Source organism: Astatotilapia calliptera, chromosome 9, assembly GCF_964374335.1.
Source record: "Astatotilapia calliptera chromosome 9, fAstCal68.1, whole genome shotgun sequence".
Classification (NCBI taxonomy): Eukaryota; Metazoa; Chordata; class Actinopteri; order Cichliformes; family Cichlidae; genus Astatotilapia; species Astatotilapia calliptera.
The window spans coordinates 15,051,194-15,075,432 of NC_137430.1; the positions used below are offsets into that span (position 1 = coordinate 15,051,194).

The 24,239-nt window shown below is 43.0% G+C and overlaps 1 protein-coding gene and 1 long non-coding RNA gene across 3 annotated transcripts in view; one reads left to right on the forward strand and one right to left on the reverse strand.

The window, feature by feature from the left end:
- LOC113028910 (uncharacterized) overlaps positions 1–5,092 on the reverse strand; it is a 29,513-nt gene extending 24,421 nt beyond the window's left edge. The window contains exon 1 of one of the 2 annotated variants that reach the window (XR_003273302.2): positions 4,904–5,092. This is a non-coding gene — a long non-coding RNA (uncharacterized LOC113028910). The remainder of the gene's footprint in view (positions 1–4,903) is intronic. The other variant, XR_013911267.1, reaches the window with a different exon arrangement.
- Positions 5,093–15,262: 10,170 nt separating this feature from the next.
- zfhx4 (zinc finger homeobox 4) overlaps positions 15,263–24,239 on the forward strand; it is a 79,396-nt gene continuing 70,419 nt past the window's right edge. The window contains exon 1 of the mRNA XM_026179368.2: positions 15,263–15,670. The gene's annotated coding sequence lies outside the window, so the exon portion shown is untranslated. The remainder of the gene's footprint in view (positions 15,671–24,239) is intronic.

Here is a 24,239-nt window from a genome sequence, read left to right on the forward strand (position 1 = left end):
GGCACCGCTCTGCTTGTAATATGTCATGTGCACAGCCTCCTCCTCTCCCAAAATCGGCCTCTCCCCTTTGAAAGGGATCGAATTAAGATGTTCCAAGGATTTTCTTGCTCCTTCCCACTCCTCTGAAAGGTCATAAGTCTAATGCAATTATGGCACATAACGGAAACACATGCCAAGAGATGCTATGAACATACAAGTTGTAAACTGCAACTTTCTCTTCACTAAGCAGAATGTTGCTTTTTACAACTGAATCAATATCTTTAACTAAGCCTTGTAAAGCGGCCCAGTTAGAGACTTTATTTAGACTTACCTCTGTCTGACCTCCTCATGCTCTGCTTTGACTTTCCCTGCACGAGAACAGCAGGAAGCCTTGCATAAGAACCAGGTGGCACTGAAATTGCGCCATCGTGGCAGATTTGTTTTAAAGGCATTTATTACATCTCTTATGATGTATACACTGTTTCTTGATGTGACTGAGCTCCAAACTAGGCTGAAATTGTTGCCGTTTTCCACTTTCGCAAACTGGACATGATGTGTAACTTAGAACATTAAAACTGCCTACATATGTTGGGCATTTAAGAGTTATTAAATGTTGGCATTAGAGTCAGCGTAATATAAAACGGATTAAAATCCAAGTAAGCTCTCCTCTTAGATATTCATTTTAAGCAATCGAATTGGTTTCAAGGCAATTTTGTTGTCTCATTTAATAAAAGTGAATAGAATATTGGAGAAAACCTAATAGCTAAGTAAAGAAATATGATGCTACAGAAGGTGTAATCAGTTTTTGGTCAGAAAAAAGAAAGATGGAAAAAGCAAGAAAGAGAATACCAATCTAGATTATTCTATCCAAAAGACCCAAATCAGAGTATTCTTTTGCATCTATGTTCAAGTTGCGAAAGGTCGGAGTCATGTGATTGGAGGAGTAGTCAAGCTAAAATTAAAATAAAGCACTTTGAATCACCTTGTTGTTGAATTGTGCTATACAAATAAACTTGCCTTGCCTTGCCTAAAATTACTGCAGCTTGATATTGTTAAAAGAAACTATCTTATAGACTTATGCATTGTGTTATAGCGCAATGATACTTTCAGTAGGCTGGTTTGTGATGGCAAAGAAGCCTACTGATGCTTTTGTCTGACCCTATCCATCGTGTGACTCACTCTGAGTACGTGTGTGTGTGAGTTCGTGTGAAAGAGAAAGAAAGAGCTTGAAAGATTGAGATCAAAGAAATCAACAAGTCTAATTTAAATTGTGTATTTTTCCCCAAAAATGTCAACAAGTATTTTGTATAAACACCCCTAAATTTTTCCATTACTTGACCGCGGTGTTACCTGCTTAATTAAACAAAAATTTTTTTTACATTTTGAACCAATGTGCCTGCTAAAGTCTCAATTCAGTCGAGACAAATATAATGAGCAAAAACTGGTGGGGAAAAAGAGAAGAAAGCAGAACTTAGAACAATTATAATAATCAGCACTAAAAAAAACAAGAAAAGAAAAAAACTGGTTTGTGTATGTGACACGCTGTATGTATGCATGTGTGTGTGTGTGTGTGTGTGTGTGTGTGTGTGTGTGTGTGTGTGTGTGTGTGTGTGTGTGTGTAGGAGGAGGATGGAGGTGGCAGTGTGAGCATGCTCTTTCTACTGTTTGCTCGACTGGTAATCAGCCAAACAAGCTACAAGTCTCTTGCTATGATTTGCCCCCCAGTGTGTCTCCAGTCTGAACGCCTGTGAGTAAATCAGTGTTTTTCTATGCAGACATTCATATGCATTTATATAGTATCCAGTCTATACTGTACATATAGTATGTCTGCTTCTGTCATTGTGTTTGCATGGGACCATGACTGTGCCCGAGTGTACTCTATGGCCATATGTTTCTGTGTGTCTCTCTCAGAATATATATTTGTTTCCTGCGCCTTCCCCCTGCAGAGAGTTTACAGGTTGCGTGTGTGTGTGTGCAGTCTTACATGTTCCCATATGTGTGTATTTGCTGGATGGGAATACAACTCCTAGGACATTTAATCTAGGGGGAATTTCACGCTAGTTACTACTTGTCATCAAACGTTTCCAGCGTAAAATACTGGAGCAATCTTTTATTGGCGGATGTTCGGGACGAATTCGCTGTCAGACCCGAGTGGCCCGCTGCCCTCCAGATAGACTGAAAGCGTCCTTAAGAGTGTGTTTGAGAGCGGAAGGAAAGAGAAAGAACGACACAAATAGCAGGCAAAGTTTGTTGTCTCAATTTTGATGCTTTTCAGCTGTGACAAATGAATCTGAACTTTGAGTGTTTAAGTGTGTATGAGGAGGGCTTATGTTCTAACTTAACTTTATAATGGAAAGATAGGGAGGCACGGAGCCCCTCTCCGCATGCAACCTCTCTCTCACTGTCTCCTTCTCACACACACCCACAGATCTGAACCCGAGCTTAGGGGAAGACCGATTCCAGTATATCTGCAGTCGTATGTGTTCACTTAGTAAGCCACAGCTGCTAGCACCATTATTATGATTTCCTGTGTGTGTATGTCTCTCTGTCTATCTGCTCCCTCAGCACACACTCGCACTCACATCTAAGCGTCCTATACAAATGGAGTTTAGCAGGACCCATATTTTACACCCGCCTGAGTCACTCAGATGTTCAGCTGTTTCACTGTAAAATATAACCTAGGTTGTCTTCTAATGCATGTCACTGCCAGGAATATAAATATATTCCCTCCACCTCATCAAAAGAAAATGAAAGGAACTCATAACCTTAACTTTAAAAGCCTGAATAAAGGAAAGGACTAATCCTTTTTTTGTGTCTCTAAATATTAAAAATTTTCCCTATTTAAGCAGGCAGTTAAAAACAAAGGGCGCATTTGTTTAATAGAATAATCCTCCGTGTATTTAAGATGACTCCAAAGCTTTCAAATTTGATCCTTAATGTTTCGACAAGCTGTTCAATCAGTTGTTTTTTGAGGACATTGCAAATGGCAGGCTGTCTCTGAAATACGTTTGCTTGTTTTACCTGACCCACTTTTCCTTCACTATGTGTGTGCGCGCATGTGTGTGTGTGATTGTATGTGTGTGTGCGTGCTTTCGCTCTGTCCCTCTTTGCTCAGAAGGTTGTAAATGTAATCTTAGACACATGTTACTTCGGCTGATGTTTTTCAGATTGATGTCAGTTGCGATTAGCATATCTCCTGCCAAGACACAGGAGTGCTCTTTAGAGTCTGGCCTCATACACACTCGCTCACACACACACACACACACACACATGTATGCAAACCGTTGGGTAAACATAGCTCAGCTGCCATTTTGAATGATTGCACAATGATTATTTGATGCAGTGATTTATTTTGAACACAGCCTGTAAGTAAACTGAAGTAAGAAAAGATGAAAAATCCGACTGACAAGCTCCAAAACAAAATTCTACCCCAAGACAGTCTCCTGACACCCCTTTTCCAGCAACATATTATTACATGCTGGCCCCCCAAACATGTTTTAACACTCCCCGGCCTCCAACTTTAATGTCACCATGTCTGTTTCTTTAAAATGCCGTCTGTAGAACGCAGCCATGTAAATGCAGCTGTGACCAACACATCCCACGCCGAAACTGTTTCATTTGCATTCATCTTCTGCTTGGGAATGGAGAATTCCTCCTCCAGTGTAAGACAGCAGGGGAAAGTGTGCAAAATGAATTTCTCGACCATCTCAGGAGAGCAAACGATATAGGGATTCAGAACACACCCTTCAGACAATGGAAGAGGTGGGGGGGCTTATTTTCTCTTCTCTCTCCCCCTTGTCTCCCCTGTCTCTCTCCACACCTCCCTGACCCTGCTTCCCCTCAACCTGCCCAGCAGAGTGAGAGAATAAGTGTAGTACCAACAGGGGGTGGGGGAATTGGAGAGAGACTGAGAGAAAGTCAGATAAAAGTAGTTAAAAGAAGGAGAAACGAAGAGGGGGGGGGTGTGGAAACAACAGGAGAGTGACTGACCAAATACTCAGCGACAGAATGAGAGAGGAAGACGGATGCAGAGAGGAAAAAAAGAGAGGGGGGGAGAAAAGATGAGAATATATATGCGGTGGCCAGTGTTGTGAGACAAGGCAGGTTGCTGTCACTTTAAAAATGACTGTAATAAAAGTGACCGCCGGAAGATGGATCTGGTGATTTTGGCTTGCTAATCAGTCATCTGTGAAGAGGACCACAGCCCAGATTCAGCGGCCGCCTGACACCTTTTGATTGATGCCTGTGCCCGATAAAAAAGGGCCCATTAACTGTCCTCCTATTAAACTGGGTGAAATGGCAAAAAATGCTCTTCTATCCCACTCCGCTCTTCTGATCTCTCTTTCATTTAAACTATATTTCCTTTTATATGCTCTGCCCTCGTCCTTTCAGCTCTTTCCCAACTGTTAATGTTCCTCTTGGAGTTATTACTGGCACAGTGGGGCAGGTGGGAATAATGTTAATCGTCGAGGCCTACTTGTGTGTGTGTGCGTGTGTTCACTGAATGCGCATACTGTATTTAAGTTCAGTCCTCCCACTCGAATCGATAGATCAATAGGAGGCCCTAGACGCACTAGTCGAGGCATTAGCCGGTACCTGCATCAACAGTTCTCGTTATGTATGCAAATGAGCCGCGTAATCAGTGGCGTCACCGAGGGTGTGACTTCAAACCTTCAGAATTTTCGCCACATGCCATTCGTCACAGAAGAAAATAAATAATAATAATGACCCGCGAAGCTGAATCTCATATCTCCTCACATCTCCTTCTCTTACAAACACAAACACACACACACACAAAGATTGCCTGCAATAATAATAACCCTACAGACGACAGCTTCGACCCCCTCCTTCCCCATCCCCACATCACCACCTCAACCCCTCCACCACCACCACCACATACAATCAAACAAAGCCTCTCTCTTACCTTGCGCATGACCAATCCTTCCATCTCTCTCTTTTTTTTTCCTCACTCCACCATTCTATCTATGCATGCTCTTCCCCTTTCTGTAAACCCAACCACACCTAACAGCAACACCTTGCACTCTCCCGACCATCCCACAGCCTACAGCGCGGCACTCACACCCCCAATAAATACAACCCTGGTCTGCCGTTTTCCTATCTGTCCCTTTTTCTCTGCCCCAGTCTCTTTCCCCCCCCCCCTCTCTCTCCCCCTCTCTCTCCCTCTCTCTCTCCCTTTCTCTCTCCCTCTGTCTTTCCCTCTCCCCTCGCTCCTGGCTGGTGCTGGTGAAATATCAGGGCAAACGGATTCCAGCTTTTTTCTCTGGCTCAGAGGGGTTGTTCTGTGCGATTTGGCCCTGGGGTGCATTTCAGCACTTCTGATGTGAGAGAGGGGCGAGAGAGAGAGAGAAAAGAGAGAGACAGAATGAGGGAGAGAGGGCAACGGAGAGAAAGAAAAAAGAAGTGTGTGTCTGGTTGTGTGTGTGTGAGAGAGAGTGAGCGAGGAGGAGAGCGAGGGAGAAAGGAGACATAGCCTGGGCTTATCCTTTCTTTCTGTGGGGCAGTCAGTGGTTTTAAAATGACAGGCTTTTGACCAGCATCAAACCTGCGACTGGAGGTGTGCATACTCTCGCTAGCTTACGGAGGCCTTGAGGTGATCTCCATACATAATCAGGACAAGATACCTCCATGACAGGTGCGCGGCCATCTTGGAATCTCTCTGTGTCAGTGGACTTCAGCACAGTGTCTGTCTGCTGGGGTATAAATAGGACAAATGAACAACTGCAGCGACAATTTTGTACCTTAACGCTCTTCGCGCAGATATTTTTAACACACAAAGAGTGTACCAAATGTAGTCCGGGGACCCCGAGATAAAAGAATTGTAAACAGTGTGATCATAGTGGTATTATTGTAAAATATAACCTTATTTTTACTTAACAGTCATCAGATATGCAATTATTAAGCAACAGAATGCATTTTTTTAAAGGTGAGTTAATATGCATGTTATGCAAAACATATGCATTTCTACTGGAAATTGAACCTTTTATCCAAATTACAGTCTGCATTAGTAATTAGTATTAATTACTAATTATAATTATTAATTAGCGTTTATGTGCTGTAAATACAAGTAAACATTATTTGTATTGTCACATGATTAAGTCAGCTGAGGTCGTTTTGACCCCAACGTTAAATACCTGTGATAAATTTAAACTTCAGCACATTTCAATTTCATTTTTCTTTTAAATACAACACGAGAAATAAAATCTTCTCATTTAGCATTTTTAAATGTGTGCCTAATGACAAAAAGAGATGCCGTTCACATACAGTTCAGCATACCACACAATGTAGGCGGTTATGGCAAAATCTGTGCTTGCTGCATCTGTGCCTGACTCCTTCAGAATGACTGACAAGGTGCACACCCCACCAGCCCCAGTTTGCTCTATTAAAGCTGGATAGGCAGAATCAGGTGCGTTTGACTTGGGTCCAATACAGTTGGCATTTTAAAAACACGCCGATTAAACGTATACGCAAATCAGCGATTTGAAGTCATTAGGAAAAATGATTGAGACGCAAAATTGGAATGACAGAATAAGATGGGCTATGAAAACAAAGATATAGTAGGTACACCAGCCAGAAATAGTTTAATGTAAAACAAATAACAAGATTAACAAGACTGGGACATTTTTTTTCAGTATTTTCCAGTATTTTAATTACATTTTCATCTGAGCTGCTACACGTCATCTGCAGATACAATGACACATGCTTACAGAATATTAATTTAAGTCTCTAAAAATAAAGATTAATGTAACATTTACTGCATCAGAAAATGTCAAAACAACCTATGCCAGAGTATTTTAGAAATGCTTACTCAAAATGTATCCACTTGTCAATAAGGTGGATATATGTCTGATATTTTCAGTTTTCAGGTCAGTCATTTCTTCTGAATATCTTTTTAAAGCACATAATCTTCCATTAGAATTCATTTTGGAAATTCTACAGCTGATTGTATTTTACTGTTTCCATTCATGTGTGGTGCAGGTGTGTAGTTGCGTGACTTCATGGGCTGGTGTGTATGTGTGCGTATTTATGTTTCATAATCTCACATCTCACTGTGGGGCGTTCTAAAAGGATTTGTCACTCTCAGTTCAGATGGGCTGATTGTGAATTAAATGTATTTTTAGGCACCTTTTTTCTGTCCCTTTGTGAACCCAGTTAGAATTGAGGTCAGGACACACAAACAGACATACACACACATACAAATGCGCACGCCATCTCAGAGAAAGACACATAGCTTTCAGAACAAATCACTGTTGAACTACCCTATGTGGAATGATTCTGACATTTTGTTTGGGAGAAATAGCATTTAATTGAAGGGAGGGGCGATACGGATGGCAGTTATGGAACCAAGGGAAAATGTCTGCATTTCAACCCAAATTGAAAACATAACAGAGTTTGTGTTTGTGTGTATTCCTGCGTGTGTCTGTTGAGGGGTTTCAATGCTATCCACACTTTGCTTGCTTGTTTGAGGGTGATTAAGTTCAAGGTATGATGTTTATTCCTTAAAAAAATGCATTCACTTTGTATTATAATACGAAGTATCTCTTTAAAATCTAAAATTTACCCTGGTTTAAACAAAAAATCTGCAGGTTTGGAATTTACATATATGGTGAGGAAGTGCAAAGCTTTCATATCTCCACAAATTCCCTTTTGTCTTTAATTTTCAAATTAAATAAATTTAATTCTGTACAAATTGTCTTTCTAAAGATGTAATAGGCAGTTAATGGTGGGAATTACAGATGTGTTCATGCATTTTTTATATCCAAGAACAGAACCAGCTATATCATTTTACAAATTAGGTAAAGTTTCACATTCCCCAGAATAATTAGTGACTGCTGTTAAATTGATGTTTCTGTTATAATACATCTTAAAACCTGCTCATTGCTGCACGGAAACCCTGTTTCTATTGCCCCCAACACTGTAGGGTCAGAGGTCAGAGTCACCTCCAGATCATGCATCAGGAGCTGGGAGTGTTTTGCTCACCGAAACTTCGGTATGGTAGGTGCTTGCAAAAATGGCTGCTTGAACAGGGGTCATCGGGTTTAATGATGGTCACTTGGAAAGAAGGTTGAAGAGCCCTCATAAGGACTCTTCTAATGTAGTGATGAAGCCAACAAGCGTCTTTCGGGGTCACTGCACACCTCAAAAGATGACGCCTCTTACTCTCTTTCTCTCTCTCTCCCCCTGTAGTTCTTGTTCTTTATTCTCTCTTTCCCTTCAAGCGTTGCCAATTTGTCTGGGCTGCATTCCCTAATCCGTGCGCATTTACGCAGTGGTCATTGCGCCTCCGGTTGACTTGATTGGCTTGTTAGACGATGGCGTCCGGGCAGGAGACTGACTGAATGTACAAGCCCACAGCTGACAGCAGTGTTAGGTGGTTACTCTTTGTTTTCTAACGTGCTGCAGCACAAAAAACATTAAAAAAAAAATAAAAATGGCGAAACGAACATGTTCAGTGTTTGTTTTTTAAATTATTATTATTATATTGAATCAAAACAATTACTTTCACGAATGTATTAATTTATTTTTAATCGAGCTAATTGAGTTAATAGCATAGCCTTATTATTTTTTAATAAAGCATTTAAAAAATAGAAATCGACATAAGTTTAAATTATTCAAAAATCCCAGTAATTTGCAACATTACCTTTTAATCAGACGGTGGTTTTTTTAAACACCACATGACACACTTGAGGTTTTTCACTCAGAAAGCTGAAATGTCAATCTGACCACAGAACTGACTTCTTAGTACTGACCGGTTATTTGCCGTGTTGGGGTGGCCCACTGAGTGTCAGAGGAAAGGCGGGGTGTGGGGGTGCGGGGGCACGGATGGATGGATGATGGGGTGGGAAGGTGGAGGGGGTGACAGTCCCCAAGAGAGAGAGAGTAGGGGGTTCCTGGAGCTCTAAAAAGGACCTCTCGGACCACTAAATTGACATGTTCACGCCATGGGTTGTCATGAAGAAAGCACTTTAATAAGCCATGTGATAACGCACAGTATAGCGGTCTTGTTTCCTTAGGCCATTAAATGGCAGGCCTTTACTTTGGATTCCAGACTTTTATTATTATTATTATTAGTAGTAGTAGTAGTAGTATTAGTATTATTATTATAGATCAATAATATTCTAAAAAGGTTGATTTTCCCAAATAATGAAATGATCAGTGCTGCATATTTAAATTAATTTGTCAGTAATTTCCTGGTATACTCTTTTTTGCGAGAATTCCTCGTGCATTATTGCAATAGGATATGCAGAATATTTAAATACTGATTGTAGAGATTGTAGTTACATTACTAACCGGGAATCATTACAGTTATTTTGTTCTATATTGTGAATACTGTCAGCTGATTTTTTTAATTTTTATTTAATGGAGCATACAGGTGCTTTTGTTCCCATCCACGGCAGCTTTACCGGTGTAAGTCCACGTGGATCTGAGTGATAATCAATAGAATGAAGAGAGTAGTTGTGTGTGTGTGTGTGTGTTTGCGCGTAACGATAAAGCCGTTTTTTGGGGGTGGGTGTGTGTGGAACCGGGGGGTCCCATCCCCCACCACCGTCGTATGGAGGACACTCACTGGACGCGTGTCTATTAAACAGGGTTCAACAATGAAAAAGATCGGAGGACCAAAGGGCCAAGTGGGAGGAGGGCAGCAGGGCGAGGTGAGACTGAATGGAAACAGCAGTGATGTTGGCTGTGTGTGTTGTGTGAGAGGGTTGCACACGGGGAAGCGGGGAGGGCGTGTGTGCTTCCGAGGGTGTGCAGGCACTTATAGTGTTGCTTTTCCTCTCGTGAGCGACCCGAAATGCGAGCGGCGACGTCTGCCAAGTCACCCTTCTCTCTCTCTCTTTCACTCTCCCTCCCTCTCTTCTCTCAGTTCTTCTGCTGCGTCTCCTTCCTCTTTGCCTTCAACACTTGTTCTTGTTCGGGAGCAGTATCACAGCAGACCTTGCCCCGCCTGCATCTGGGTAAAGACTTTACAGTCAAGGGCCATCGATTGCGCTTATCAAATAAACAGAGTGGCACCGGCGAACCCACCACCCACACCTTCACCCCTGTCTTCTCCCTCCGTCTCCTAATCTCATGACCAACCCCTCCCCAATTGCACTCCACCTCTTTCCCTGCCCGAGAGCCCCAACAGCTGTGGTCCCATGTAAATTTTACATGATTGGCACCTCCTTATTTTACCCCTCCGCCTGTCCTAATTCCCCCGTTTCTTGCCCCACACACCTCCCATATCACGTTGCATATTAAAGCACAGTTTATGCAATAGCTCATCTGAGAGCGGGCACTTGCTGTCATGTCCATACCTTTTCTTATGTCATTTGCATATGTGATTATAGTGCATGAAGTGCTTGATTGTTGGTGGGTTTAGGTTATGTGATGCTGAAATGTGATATTTGGCATGCAGAGTGGGTTTTGTGGAAAGCAGGGGTACTGAAACGATTCCCCTTGACCCTTGAAATGCAGCGTAATCCCGTGTGGCCACGTTTGATTAGGGCATTTTCTTTCTAATTGTTGTCATCAGGACTCGCACTATCACTGTGCATCTGGAAGCACTTTGACATCTAAGTCAGTGGTCCTCAAAATCTGGATTCAAGAATCCTCAAAGGCCGCGCCGGAGAGGGTCACCCCCGGGGGTAAAGCGCAGAATTGTTTAATTTCACTGTGATTTCATTAAGCCAGAATTACTCCAATTAGAAAGCACGTGTCTGAACAAAGGTTTCACTTGTGTCACTGGCATCACTTAAAACAGGTCTGAGACGCAATTTTAAATCAATAACGACAACAACAAAAACTGTATTGGTCACCCCAGGGACAAAATCCAATTAAAAGAGGACCCCTTTGTGCAAGGTGTGTCCATTTGGGGGTCCTTGACATGAAAATGTTGGAGAAGCCCTGATCTAAGTGACTGAGGCAAAGGGCTGCTTTGACAGTCTTTGTTTTTAGCTCAGGCGCTACAAGCTCTCCTTTTCTTCTCTTTTTTTCCCCCTTCTTTGCTTTTTTCATCTCTCTCTCTCCCTCCCGCTCCCTCCCTCTCTCTCCCTTTAAAAGAGAGCGGAAGAATGGGCTGATACCGGTCTCATGTTGCGTATGGATTTTCGTTTATATAATCGATTGAAATGACCCAATACATTGATTTTGGGTTCAGTGTTTTACAAACAAGCGTTTATGGGTCTCGATTTTATGTTAGGCATGATGGCAGTGTGACACCGACGCGCAAAGAAGTCGGAGTTGTTGATTTTTAAATAAATGATCTAAATAGAAACAAATAAATATCTATTGTTTCATGTATAAAAGAATAGAAAAAAGTGTGACTGGGGTGGGGGTGAGGGGGGCAAATAAAAAGGGAAAGGGAGACAGAGAGAAAAAAGACAATATTGTGCTGCCTCTCTCCTTAATCAAATAAAGTGATGTAAAAAAAAAAAACACAACGCAACACACACACGCGCGCGTGCACGCACAAAAGCATTTCCTTCCCTCTGAATTTCTCCTTGAATTATATGCCATCACTAGTGTGTGTGATTGCGGAATATTAAATTAAAGTGGGATAAGTCCGCACCGAGGCGGGCTGCGTCCAATCCGCAACTCATTTCCCCTGTTGTAGCACCGCATCACTGCGCTCCTCTCTTTTCAATGACAATGTGCCAAATCTGGGCATTTTGAAAACACTTTCCATATGCTATTATCGGATCGCTACTGAGCAAGAGAACGACGAAAAGAAGGAAAACGGAATGCTTTATACCAAAGGTACCAAGAGTCTACATTTTTATGTATCTTCTTTTTTCAGTGGCTTATTTTACTTTGTGCTTTTTGTGGGAATTTAAGAAGAGGTAAGAGGAGGTAAATTTGAAGTTTTTCTTTTTTTATATATGTATATACCGATTGCATATTTATGGACCGTTGCTGGGTGGCTTTAGGGTTGAGTGTGAAAACGTCGAGAGAGTTTGTGTTGAGCATCTGTGGACAAAAAAACTTCATTTGTTTTTAGTGGTTTTCTCACATTTTCCTCTTTTATCACCAAATTTTAAAAAAAACTGCCCACTTTCCTTTGAGATGTCCTGTCAGTCAAGTAACTGAAGTAAGATTTTCAAAAACATTAATTTCGATTAGATAATTCAGTCTTTTTTTATTTATTTTCAGATTAACTGATTTTTGCAACTCCACACCTTGGATTTTATGTAGGCGATGGTTTTGCAAGTGGTTTTGCTTTTAGAGGATTTCTGTGTGTCACGTTTATTTTTTATATTTTAATTTTTTGAGGTCAAATGCATGTTGAATGGCTTGGCAGTTTTTTTGAAAGATCAATTTTCATTTTTTTATTTGTTTTTTTGTTCACTTTACTATTCTGGAGACAGTGGCGAAATCTCACATAGGTGCCAAGCGTTGGAAGAGTTACAATTAACTTCTTATTGTCTGTTTTATGGGCCCTTTATGAAGCTTGTTTGTGTATGTGTTTGCTGGACGAGAGTTGGCCAGTGGGTCAGTGTGGCAGGTTGCGGATCAGAGCTATGGGCTTTTGCGTGTTTTTTGTGTGTGTCCTGATGAGGCAGAGGGGTCAACCCTGCAACCCCATGAGGGCGCCGACGCATAGGACAAACAAGGTGGACGTCTCATTGCACATCCAGAAAAAAAAATTACGATCAGGTGTCCGCAGTAGACATGAAAGACCGGGTTTAAAAATTACTAAATAAATATTTAAAATAATAATAACATAAAAATCAAGCTGAACATCAACAGAGGTTTCCAGTCTGTCTTCAGGGAATATTGATGAACCAACAGTCCCTTAGCATATCCCAGTGTGGTTAGCCAATATGGCAATTTCTCCGGACATTCAAAGTTATTGATGTACTGAAGTGACAGAAGACCACTATGGGTGTTTAATGCCGCCTTTCATATATATCAATGGAGGCTTTAAAATAAAACAAACTCGATTCATTTAATGTTCGATAATTACTCTATAACTCACAGTTTAATTTCAGTCTACCTGGTGTGAGCTTCTGGTGATGCGAGCAAGACATCTCCCTGTAATTTATTTTCTTTACACACAAATACTCACATGCTCGTGCACACTCACACGCACGGAGACTAACATAAGCACGCACACACATACGCGGAGAGAGAGACACACACACAAAAACAGAGAGACACTAACGGAGTTTACAGATAAAAATCTGCAATTAATTGAGGATGCTGCTGATGTGAAAATAGGGAGAAATATTAGTTAACGCGGTCTATTGTCAAGCGGTCCTCCCGAGAAAGAGCATCGTCTGCTGGGAGAGAGGGAGGGTGGAGACCGGGAGGGGGGTGGGGGGAGATTTACAAAACGCAGGAGGTTAAGATAAGCGGTAGCCTGTTTCAGGTCTCCAAATCCGCTTTGTAATTTCTCGTTTTCTCATCGAAAAGCGATGAAATAACAAACACAACTCCGCCGAAAATGCCAACGGCGCGCGCAAATTTAAGCACACACGTGTAAAATAAGTACATCCCTTCACAGAAATGGAGACGATCGTAGAGAAAAATAAAAGAAATGAGGGTTGTATAATCTACAAAAGTCCTCCGTTCTGGCGAATAAAGTCACAAATGGCATATAGGGTCCACTCCGTACTGCTTCTGAAAGATCAGCGCACGGCCCCCGGTGGACTTTTTTACGCGTCCGCTGCTGAAGCGGGTAAAAATCGACTCTCCGAGCCGTCTGTGAGCGACGCCTCCCAGGGCTGACAGGCTAGAAAAAAACCCCTGTAGGACAGGGAGGCAGCTACAGCAGTAGCGCAGCAGCAGGAGCCTTGGATCCGGGTGAAAAGTGACGCCTCTGTTCATCACCTCGACCCACCCACCCCCTTTGTTGGAGACCTCTCTAAACCCAGAATAAACAGCCTCGGGTCGGGTCGGGCTCGGATCTCTTGGCTTCTTAAGGATCCAGTTGGTATGGGTGCAGTCCAGTCAATGTGGCTGCAAAGTAGACCAAGTACTTCACTTGCCAGCAGCAGCCTTATCATCACATCCCAAGTCCCGGCTCATGCAGTTCAATTCACCCCCAGCTTCGATTTTTTTCCACGAAGGCGAACAAGATCTCTTGATTTTCTCCCCGATTGAGACTGTGTAAAGTCTTCCTCTTGCCCAAAAGCCTCTATTAAGAAACCGATGGGGGAAACACGGCAAACTGTTTGCACTGAGATGATATAGGGCTAAAAAGAACGCTGCACTTTGTAAGGACACTAAATGTAAAAGGCAGTGAATTGAGCTTTGAATAGACACGGTGATTTTTGCGTGACCCTGTATTGGATTTTGCAGTTTGATTCTACTGAACCCACACGGGGCCTCAGTAGTCCAGAAAGGGCAGAGATGACTTTCCAACATGTGGTGGATTACTGTGATCCTTTGTGGCTCGATGTGTACCATTATATGCAACAGATCGCATGCACAGTCATCACTTTCAGTAAACAACGAGAATATTTTTTACACACACACATAACTACGTAATATAAATCACTCACATGTAATTTATGTTGTGTGTGTGTTTTGTTTTTACATATAAAGGTAGGCCTGACACACAGGTCCATTTTGATGCGCAGCAAAAAGCCGGTTCTGTGGTTTTGAATCTCCTTTCAGGTATTTTTCCCCTCTCTTTATGTTTTTACGTTCGTTATTGATCAAAAGTGTTATTCGCAAAGCGCAGTTACCGTTTTAAAAATCACATAAAGATTTTTTTTTTATATTCTACAATTTCTCGGAATCAAAAAAAGACATTCTGAGCTTTACACGATTAAAAAAATCATAATTTACCTGTAGTATCATAATCAATAAAAAAAACAAGCTGGTGTAAAGTACACACAAAAAATATGAATCCTATCTTTGTTAAATCACATCTTAAAAGACATTCTTGTTGGAGCATTTTGCGCTGCACCTCAGAAATATTCATCTGCACAACTTGCTTTATTTATGTTTTTTATGGGAAAAGATGACTTCTAAGTGCTTGTAACTAATTCGAAGTCCAGCCTTTTTTTCATTTTGCTGTGGAGGAAGCGGTTGTCCATTGTTCTACATGTGATTTGGCCCTCGGAGAGAAACCATACAAAAGGATTCTCTGCGCGCATAGACCTCTGCGGCCGCCAGGGCTCCGTGTGCGCGTCATTTGCAATGTGGAGACTGTTGATCAACTCACTAATTACACTTCTCTCCTCTCTCCCTCCCTCTCCGTCTCTCCTTTGCTCCCTCCCTCCCTATCGCTCTCTCTCTCTCATTCGTCCTCTCTCTCTCTGTCTCTCTACCCATTCCCAGAGTGCATATCGGGAAATAGACACACAAAGACATGCGCACTCAACTTAATCAGCCATTTTTTTAAACAGGGCTAAAACGATAATAATTAGCAGAATAAAGACATATCGGATTTTCATTTCCTTTCCTCCGTTTCCCGACCCCCGTCCACAAGAGAAACTGCGAGGCAGCCCGTCGACACGTCTTTTCACCGCCACCGGAACCAAAATAAGGGATAGCTCTCTAAATGCTTGACATTTGTGATTTTACCCCCTTTTCCCAATATAAAGTTGGAGGATTATTGTAATTTTCCCCGTTTTTCCATGTTTTTACTGTCTAATTACGCAAGACGCTGGATGTGACTGTTTTATAAAGCCAAGAGCAAAGAGAGAAGCGGAGGTGACGGTTTTGGAGGGGGAAGAAAGTAAGTTTTTCATTTCCACCTCTCCCTTTAACTTTTATTGAGTAGTTTGGGGTGTGTGTGTTAAATTTAGTGGTCGGGTATCGATTATCTATCTCGCCGGTGGATCCTGGACATCGGGGTCGTTTGGATAACAGGTGCTGGGTGTTTTTTAGTCCAGAATAAAGGCGGATATCGTGATGTTAGTGCAACTCCGGCTTCTTTGGCTACTATAAAACAAGCGACTGACAGGCTTGGAGGCGTTCTTACGCATGTGTCCGTGGCAGTACAGTACGATACCACGTCCGGACCTGCCTTTTGCAAAGTTTATACTAATGTGCAGATTGTGTGGCGGACACATGCGATGGTTGTTCCACCTTTGATACAACGGGACGGGACGAGCGCCTCCTCTGCTTTTGTGGCTTTGCAGTGCGGATATCGTGTTGCCTTTCCAGGAGTCCGATCCCACGGACATGTCCGCTTTGAGTCTAGTCGAGGTGTCCGGCTTGCTGTTTCCCTCCCCACTCAGTGACTCCTCATTTCAGGCTTCAACGATAAGATATTTCATCTGAAGTCATATTTTGGGTGCACTGCAGCGTTTAAGCCAGTTTTTCCGTACACGTCGGGAATCATGCACCTTCCAGGCATTCTCGGCCGAAGTGACACGATCAGTCTCTCGACACGATCCCCTCTCGCCGGAATAAGTGCATATCTTTCAAATTTCCGAAGTAAGGCTTCTTTTAAAAAAACGAGATGATCGGTACAGAAGTAACGCGAATTTGCTGCCGATAGTCCATACACGTTTACCTGCTGCGCTTAAAAAAGTAGTCTCACTTCACCGAGGCGTGCACAGCTGCGTCGCCCAAGAGAGCGACCGATCGCTGGGCTACCGATAGCACAGAGAGCCCCTTTTAGAGCCAGCCAACTCCGGGATCCCCTGATTTTCCTCAGCATCGGCATGTTAAGCATCAGCAAAATTACCACTCTATTTTACATTTATTGATATTAACATTTGTTTTATTTAATTTTATTTAAATTCCGCCCTTTAAAGTCTGTAAATTCCATTTCTACTGTCGGTCTCCTATACGCGTCAGTGGGCTTAGGCATTAATTTCCTCACATAAATTGTCATGTTATTTCCAAGAGATGCTGGCTGCAAGATTGTCTTTAAGTCGTATATTTGTGTTAGTTTAGATGAACTAGATTACAAAAGTGGGGATTATTAGGTGTGTTTTTACGTCTTTTTTTTGGTGCTTTTTAAGTCGGTAGGTAGACTTGGCTGGGTTTGGGACGAAATGCTGGGGGTGAAGGGATGGGGGTGGGGGCAGAAGGGGGGGGGGCATCGATCGCACGGGAGGGAAAAAAAAACATAAGGCTAAGGGGCCACTCTTTCTCCAGCCCGGGTACGTAACGGTGTAGTGAGTGTGTGTTGTGTGTGTGTGTGTGAAGATTGTATATGCTCTAAGAGAACGATGCGCCGATATAGGATAGGCGACCGTTTTATGCGATTGTCTCTATTCATACACGGCTTTCATTGCTTTTTTGGAGGGGATCGATGTTTAGAAGTCAGTGCGTATTTCTTCCGCAAATAGAGGCTTTTAATTCACTCTTTATAAACCCACTATACTTTAATATTTGTTTGGATTAATAAATGGGTACATGTTTGAAGAACGTACGCCTACGTTTTAATCCAAATAGGCCCATTAGATTTTCTGTAGAATCTCAGAGAGGAAAAAATATAACCGCCTTTGCTGCTTTAATAATATCCTTCTATTATTAATAATATTATTGTTATTATTGTTGTTATTATTATTATGTAAAATACAATTTTCAAGAATAGATCTAAGATCGTTTTTTCCGGTTCAACTATGAACACTTATGGGGGTTTTTTCTTCTTCTTCTTCTTCTTCTTTTTTTAGAAAGGGAATATCTCCTGTCTTGTCAGACAATTTAATTGCATCTGCATAAAATCATATATTTTAAAACAAAAACATTCAGCCTCGGACCAGTAATAAAAAACAAAAAACAAAAATCATTAAAAAGTGAAATTATGAGACATGATGATCCTGTCTAATTGCAGTGAATTTCGTCAGTTAATGACGGTATTGTCTCACTCTAAAATAACAAAATCTCACTGTTATTTTTCCAGCCTTGCAAATGAGGGATTTTTTCTTCTTCTTCTTTTTTTAGGCGTGTGTTTGCAGAAACCCAGGCCTCCTTGTTTTTTTGTTTTTCTGAGCCTGGTGTCTTAGCACTATCAAAGACTGGCTGTGTATAACGCTTCGTGTTAGTTAAGCTGCTTGCAACGTTCATTTTACCCTTAGCAGGAAAAAGGACGGATAAAAGAAAAAAACACACACACATATAAAGTGTGAAAGATGGGCAGACAGCCCTGGGAGGACAATAGCTGTTGGCTTGAAAATGCAGCTTGATTATTAAAAGCTAATGCATTTTTAGTATTGCAGCGTTCATTAAGAGTGAGGATGGATGGGTGGGGGTATGGGGTGGTGGTGGGGCGGATGGGTGAGAGGCTACTGGGAGGAGGAGAGGATGGGAGACAGAAAGAGAGAGGGAGACAGGGGCTGAGTCTGTCCTATAACTCCTGGGTCTAAGACACATGCAGCTAGAAGATTGGCTCGGGCCTCTCCTAGGGGTCGACAATGTGTCATTTCCACCCGGCTAGATTGCCCTCTGCCTATCTGATATTAATGTGCAAATCAATATTTCAAGGATTAAATTTCCCTTCTTCATTTTTTATGGTTTCTACCTCAATAAGTCTCCCGTCTAATAGAGGAGGCTGGATGATTTAGAAGCCTTTGCTGCAGAAAGAGAGAAAGAAATAAAGAGGAGCTTTGCAACAAGGCTATCGCTGCATTTTAATGTTCTTCTTCGTGGATCCCCCATAGGCCCTTAGTAAGGAGGGCTATATCGCTGCTTTACAGTGTAAAGACAGCCAATTTGGCTAAAAAGGCAGAAAGGGAAAATATGGGTCCGGTTGAATACTTAAGACGCTGTGGTAATCCGAGTAGCAGGTATTAGTGAAGGGGAGCTTCCAACCCCCCCACCCCACCTCCTCAAAAGAGACACACACAGAGCTACATCCAAACCTGCATTACCAGCCGTCATGGTTGAGCGAGCAGTATAGCTTACTGCACTCCGGACTGCTTTAACAATATATTTTTCTTCTTTTTCTCCTCCATTTTTCACCTTTTTCTTTCTTTTTCTTTTTTTTTTTTTGCATAGAAGGCCATTGACATCCACTGGGGGAGATTTACTCTCCTGTGTAATAACATCTGGCGTATGTGTGCGATAGAAATGAATCACTCTGACACAATGACCTGCGTATGATTATTGGGGAAGGGAGGAGCGTATTACCATAGCCATAATGCTGCATCTCATTGAGAGTCAACTAAATGAGCTTGGACCCTCTGACTCCCAATAGACATTCATTAAGGGACAGTGCACACAGAGGCGTCCGTCTGCCAATAGGTGTGTGTCTGTGCATGGGTGTTTATTTAATCCTCCTTCCTGTACCATCTGGTGCACGTGTGCATGCGTGTGTGTGTGTCCGGCAGCAGCAGCACAGTATGAATTTCCCTCCACTCCGTCCACCCTGGGCCCCTAAACAGCCCCCCCAAACCCACCCATTCAGCTTTTGCAACAGCATAGTAGACTGTTTTAACATACCCTTGATAGGTAGAGTGTCAGCAATTGAAAACAAGAAAAGAAAGGGAGAAAGACACAGAGGAAGAGGCACAAAAGAACTCTAATTGTAGCACGATCGCTTGGCTTCCTCCCTGATTCACGGCCATTATGATGTGAAAAGCACAACCGCCTGTCCTCCATTATCAAAACGGCAGGCCTACACACACACACACTCACATCCATGCACGCATACTCACTGGAGGGAATCGTGCAGATTTTGTTGTCTCTCATCTATGACTCAAATAACGGTGTCATTCCAGTTACCTGCTTTCGGTGGATTCGGTGCTTAACATGGCCAGCATTTTCTTCACATGAAGGGTAAATGGTTGATTCGCCAAAGTAACAGAAATGCTCTCTGCATTTATTTAAGGTAAATATTTAGGATCCCATGCTTAAATTTGACTCTCGTGGACCAAGTTGTCTCTTTTTAGACCCTCTTCACTGCACTCCCTTTGATTTTTCATAGATTGTCTTTTATGCAACTTCTGTTATGCAACAGTTTAAAAGCCTGCCGTGTTTGATGCAAAGGGCTATTTACCAATTGCACATATGTGTGTGTGAGGGATGATGGTCTGCAAGTAGTAGCCAAGGTCTCCTGGCCCAGCGAGGCCTGTATAAGGGGTGGTGGTGGTGAGGGGGGGCAAGAAGCTAAGAAGTTCACTGCAGCTCAGCATTATGTCTCAAAGACCGGGGCTTCCTGTGTCAGCCCTGGGGCACCACCACTAACACACAATTTCTCTCTATCACACACACTGCGCGCGACGCAGAGGAGGGTTAAAGACTTGGAACGAGATCAAGCCTCTCCGTAGCTCCCGGGGAGGGTGCTTGTGAATATGCGAGTTTTAGTGTAATTAGCACTTAATTATATTAACATATGCAAATTGTCAGGCGGAGAGCTTGTACTGCCGGTGGGTATCGGCTGAGATACAAGTGAGTCTATTGTACCACCACGGCAAAAGGAAAAAAAAAGAGAGAGAATAATGGGTGTGTGTAAGGCAACCAGCCAGCAGCCAGGAGCGGGCCAGCCCCCCGTGCTACCACGTAACCAGCTAGCTCATTTAGGTCTCCGGCTGGCCGCTTTGCCAAATTTCATTAGTCGCCATGACGACCTTGCTAATTGTGCTGACTAATGTCACTTGTCCCTGACCTGTCTTCAGTTGGGATGGTTGTGGATCCTTCTCCACCTCCCTCGACCCGCACCCCCACACAAAAAAACCCCCGAAAAACACGAGAGGGGTTAGAAAAGAGAAAGACAGCGAGAAAGCGAGAGGTCCGACTTTCCAGATTAAGGCAGCATACAATGACTCCTATTTACACACGTTCCGCTTCTGCGAGCATTTGCATATTCAAAAAAAATACTCTGCCATCTTTCCTTGTCTGCTCAGTGTGCGTGTTTGCATGGCAAGGTTGCGCACATGTGGAAGCAATGTGTCAGGGGGAACAACAACAGTTCATTTGTGTGTCATTCTGTGTGTCACATGTTTTAACACACACACGCACTGTGAAGTGGGCCTCGTATGGCCCTGTGTAGCAACATAGCCAAATTTGTTTTTGATTATTATACATGACTGAGATTCGGGAAAAGAAAAGCTTGAGCCAAAATATCCTGAGTGAGGAGTTGTGTCTCTCAAACTTTCGACCTTTCTTTTCATTTCTTCCAAATATCTAATTACAACACTTGTATAGACCCCCCACCCCCCCTCCCACATACACACACACACACACCCACCCCACCAAGGCAGCGGGACTTTATTTTATTTTAGGGGAGTAGGATGGACAAGCATTTAATGCTCTGTACTTCCCGATAGCCAAAGGTGGATAGCGATTGGGCCTAGTTGGTGCTACTAGTACTTGCATGCTAATCCTGTTTTTTGACAGGAACGTAAACTGATATAATTGCTTTTCAGAGGCAGGAACGGCGGTTTATACAAGTGTGAAAGCACGGGAAAGGGGATTAGCATTATTTTGCATAATGCTGGGCAGGCGCTGAATGGGGCATTGAACGCTTGACTGGATGACAGAGATGAAAGAGAGATGAAATGCTCTATCCCTCTCTCTCCCTCCCTCACTTACCCTCTCTCCCTCCCAGTCTAAGGCCACTACCGGTAGAGGACTGTGTTTGCTGGAGAGGACCCCCGGAAACACCAGGGCCAGTGTTTTAGGGTGTTTGTTCAGATGCCAGCAGATGGAAGTGGTCATGTGAAGCAATATGTATGATAGCAGAGGAACTGTGGAGACGGGTAAACTCCCAAAGCCTCCATGTATATACTAAACTGCATCCCTAAAGCACTGGAGTGTACAATTATGTAGTGGATGGATGTGGCTCAGGTAGCATTTACATGGACGGAAGGGAGCGGCTTTTGTGGATCAAATGAAACTACACCGCTCTTACATTTTCCTTTATTGAGATGTTTGCTAAGGATTTGATCGGATATCATCTGGGCAGAGGAAACTGTGAAATCTCGAGGCAGGTGTGTTTCATGTGAACTCCTGTCTGTGGGAGTTCTGGTGGTAGGAAGGAGCGTAAGGGTGGGGACGCGGCTCAAAAGTGCCACAGTGGCCCCCGTATGAGCAAATTCAACTTCTTTAAAAGTCATTTATGATCAACCGTCATCATTGCTATTGCATCTGGCGTATGGAAATGATCCAGGAGCTGAGGGAGGGGCTTGAGGTTGGGTGGTGGAAAACATGAACGGCACAAAAGCCGGTGTGGCCTGTTTTTGTTGTCTCTCATTGGACAGGATCCTCTTTCTTTGACCTTTTGCACGCCTTCCCTCGCCTTTCATATGGTAATTCTGGCCAGACCCAAGGAGGAAACGTTGCCGGAGCTGAGTGGAGGAGGACAAAGACTCCCTCTCTTTTTCTCTGCCTCCTTTCCACGCTATATCTCCTCTTTTCTTGCCTCTTCCCCTCTCAAGCAACTTGACAGACTTTGGCATGAAAGGAAGTGAGTGGATAGTGGTTGAGAAAGGTGGGGATGGCATTCTCGCTGTGACCCGCGCCACCTGTGAGGATCAAGTGTGCTGCAGTGATCCTTGGTTATGTGTGTGTGGAGTTTTATTTTTGAGTGGTCCTTGTAATGTGTCTTGCGGATCTGTAATCGTTTGAGCCACGCCGCTGGTGTAGTGTCACAGCACAGGCCGAGTCAGGCGAAGAGTGATTTGTTGTGTTTCTAGTGTAGCTAGCCGAGTTATCACGGTGTCTGTATTTCTACCTTTCTTTCTCAGCTCTGCCGACTTTATCGTCTAACAACCAGTAAAAGTGCTGTCTCTGGCGGGGTAAAAGGATACTAATATAGTTACTACAACCCTCCCCTAACATAATACTCCACTGCACCACTGTTGAGCATGACGTGGTTTCAAGGCTCCTTTGGCTCTGTTATGGGAAGGGGGCATGTTATCTGTAGGAAATGTAATTTTTGTCCTCATTGAAATCGTTCATTATTGAGCGCGGTTATCTAAATGTTTTTGTTGCTGTTGGTCCAGCGCCAGTGAGGATTGCGTTACCCTCTCTCTCACTCTCTCTCTCCCTCTCTCCCTCTCACGTCCCTATGTCTGTCTCTCCCCCCTCTCATCTCGCCAAGCCTTCATCAGTCTCTTAAGGGAAAATAGAAAGAGGGGGATTTTTCTCTTCCCTCTGTGCTCCGTCCCGTTCTCAGGCTCTCCTGCCTATTTTGCATCAGCCATCTCATACAGGATATTAACCATGGAAAAACATGGGTCTGGGTATTTCATTTAGAATAATATGTTTACTCTTTTCATTTCAAAGTGGAAGCAGGGAGAGCTCGTAGGGTGTGGAAAGAACAATCGGGGCCATATGTTTAAGAACTCTCTGTGTTTGATCTGAGGTCCTGCGGGCCCTGGGGGTGGCTGAGATTCTCAGGTCTCGGTCAAATGAAATGCACTGATGAAAAAGACAAGGCTTCTCTTGTGCTCCTCCTGTGTCCTATATTGTATCTCGCCGATTGCTTTCTCTGTGTATCTCCGTTGGCATCTCGGCCTCACGTTTCCGGTTGTTTTCCGTCTCATCTGTCATTCGCACCTCTTGACGTCCTGTTGCTTATTGCGGCACATCTCTGATAGTACTTACGTTATTTCTGCACATTGGTGGAGATTTGAAGCTGCAGTTACCTTTCAGGGCTGTGACATTGTTTGTCCTCTGCACTCCTTGATGCAGTCACTGTGAAGGACACTTGCTCAGCCCTTCAGGTCCACGCGAGTACCTTACAGTCCTCATCTTACATATTCAACGGAGCATTCAGCAGCCTTTTATTTTAGAAAGGTCTGTCCCTCTTCCACTCTGCAAAAGAAAATAATGTAGAGCACAAAAGGTTATATGCCACATTTTATCGATTGCTCTCAAAAGTATTTTCAGAGCTTTAAAAGCTGGCAAGATAAAAGAAAAAATGTAAAAAAGAAACCGCAAATACTGCTTCCAAATAGAAGTAAAATAAGAAGCTCCGGGTTAAGAGGGGGGGAAAAAGTTGACGAATGACTAAGTTTCTCCAGGTTTGAGAAAAGACACACCACAATAGCACGAGACGTCTCATGACAAATGATACATTCTCTTCCTTGTCGGCAAAAGACAAAGGCAAGGATTGAAAAGGCAGGCAGCGCAGTCACAAGATATGTGCACATTAATAGAGCTTACGGAGAGATAGATAAATAAGAACACACACACGTACTGTATTCAGTGAAATGATCAAATACACTTACATGAGTAAATATATATATATGTAAATATAAATGCATTGCAACACCTTTACTTTCTTCACAGCATTACATACACAGCTGGTATGTGTGTCAACAGCCGCCTGTGCCTGTGGATTCATGTGCATCGCAGGTGTGTCGTTTGGTGTTCCTGAAGGCAACATGATGCGGATATCAAGG